This window comes from Pteropus vampyrus, unplaced genomic scaffold, assembly GCF_000151845.1.
Source record: "Pteropus vampyrus isolate Shadow unplaced genomic scaffold, Pvam_2.0 Scaffold124, whole genome shotgun sequence".
Lineage (NCBI taxonomy): Eukaryota > Metazoa > Chordata > Mammalia > Chiroptera > Pteropodidae > Pteropus > Pteropus vampyrus.
The window spans coordinates 169,678-171,900 of record NW_011888905.1 but is presented as its reverse complement, the minus strand read 5'-3'; the positions used below and the strand labels follow the sequence as shown (position 1 = coordinate 171,900).

The following is a 2,223-nucleotide window of genomic DNA, read 5'->3' as shown; positions in this document are numbered from 1 at the left end:
CTGTTACGCTCGCCGCCCGCTTGGCTGTTATGAACGCGGTCAGGGCACAACTGTGGAAAGTGGGGGAAAGTTACTCTGCCCGTTTCCTTTTCTCAAGAAAAATAGGTGTAAATGTCATTGCAAGGCCTCCCCTGGGTCCCTTTATAGTAGCTACTCAGAGAAACTGTTGCTTAGCGGTGGTTACAAAGGCTACGATGTCTCGGCGATAGTACCACTTGGACCACTGACAATCCAGGTGAAGGATCCCGCCCTCTGGTAAGTTCCTCTGCCAACTAAGAAAGGTGGGGCTCATAGCATCACATTTCCCCGCTTTGGATCTGAACCGTCTGGCATCAGTTCTGGTTAGGTCTGTTCTCTGACGCGTCCAAGGAGGCTGGTATTTCCAGAGAATTTTTGTTGAGTTACCTTTCCCATAGTTTAGCAGCAGCACCTGGTAACCCTTCAAGACAAAGGTCTTAGTGTTACTTTCCTTCACACCCACTCCACGATCCTATATGAAATTAGCGAAGTAGCCCTGTCATATTTACTAGCTTTCTGGAGCCTGGTAATGGAGAGCAGCATGAGGAGCAGACACAGGTCGGTGCCAGCCACCTGCGGATGGGCCCTGGAGGTCAATCATCTGTCATACTGGTGACTCCCCTAAAGTGGAAGCCTTAGTGAGGCCATTTAGGGGCAGTGATTCCCACGGAGGACCTCCCTATAACTCCTCATGCCTTACATAGTGACTGCAGGGCCCATGTATGTCAACACGCACACATGAAATAATAGCTTCAGGAATGTTCCCCTCGACTCTGTGCGAACCTACATTTTAAAACTTTAATAAATATTACCCCTTCTCTCTCCCCACAGAATATCGTGCCATAGGAAAGGCTGAAGACTTCTTTTGTTCTCTTTGTTGTTGTAACCCCAGAGCAGAAAAGGCCTGACAGGCAGCGGGCGCTCCTTACATTCCAGTTGAATGAGAGTGTTGCTGCTTTGCTGCTGTCTTTTAGGCTGGAGGTAGCTCCCACTCAGCCTCAGGCATCTGCAGGGTTTCCCGCTTCCTGCCTTCCTCGTTCCTTCCCACATGCTTTTTGTCACTACTCTTACATGGTGAGTACGTAGAATACTGACAACAATTATGTAAACTTTTACAGTTTTCAAAGTATTTTCACTTGTTTTGTGTGTGTGATCCTGACCACAGCCTTCGGGGCTCAGACAGGGCATCGTTACTTCCTCTCTAGGTCTAGAAAAGTTTGTCCTTTCCAAAGGGACTCGAGTATTAGGGGCAAAGTCAGCAGAACTCTGTGCAGAAATCTTTCAGCACGCCTAAGGAGGGAAGGCAGAGGTTGGAATCAGCCTCCTATGGCTGTAAGAAAATAAAGGAGAATGAGTTTCTAGTAGTTGCTGTTGTTTTTAAGCAGGGACAAAGGGGCCTCTTTTCCTTTAAGGGGAAAGGCAGAGTTTGGGCCTAGCAAAGGTGCTTTTAGGAAATGTGCAAAAACTCTTTGATACCCTCTCAATCTTCTCTTTTGTCCAAAAATGCAACATATGCCCAATGTCCCTCACTGTCTTTGGAATTTTCATGCTTATGTGAATTTCCCATGGGCATGTATTAAAAGATTGACTTTCTCTTGCCAATTTGTGTCTGTTAACTTGATGATTAGCCCAGCTAATAGAACTTAGAAGATGGGAAGAAAATTATTAGTTTTTTAAACCTCCACCTTGTGGACGTTTTAACATCAACCTTTCCTATCCATGAGCAGGGTGCATCCTTCCATTTATTTGTGTCTTCTTCAATTGTTTCCTTCAATGTCTTACAGTTTTCTGAGTACAGCTCTTTTATTACCTTCGTTAGATTATTCCTAGATGTTTTATTCTTTTTGACACAATCATAAGTGGGATTGTTTTCTTACTTTCTCTTTCTGAGTTACTGGTGTATAAAAATGAAGCTGACTTCTGAATATTAATTTTGTATCCTGCTACTTTACTGAATTCATTTATGAATTTTAATAGTTTTGGTGAAATCTTTAGGGTTCTCTCTATACAGTATCATATCATCTGCAAGTAATGGCAGTTTTACATCTTCCTTTCCAATTGGCATGCCTTTTTCTCCTGTTTGTTGTGGCTAAGACTTTCCGTTCTGAATAAAAGCGAAAGTGGAATCCTTGTCTTGTTCCTGATCTTAAATAGCTTTCAGCACTTCATCTAGTTGAGAATGATAACTGAGGGCTTGTCTTATCT

The 2,223-nt window shown here is 43.6% G+C and overlaps 1 long non-coding RNA gene across 1 annotated transcript; it reads left to right on the top strand.

The window, feature by feature from the left end:
* The first annotated feature begins 13 nt into the window (after positions 1 to 13).
* Positions 14 to 2,144, top strand: LOC111743873. Its single transcript, XR_002781916.1, has 2 exons — positions 14 to 255; positions 850 to 2,144. It is a non-coding gene; the product is annotated as an uncharacterized LOC111743873 (long non-coding RNA).
* Positions 2,145 to 2,223: the final 79 nt, after the last annotated feature.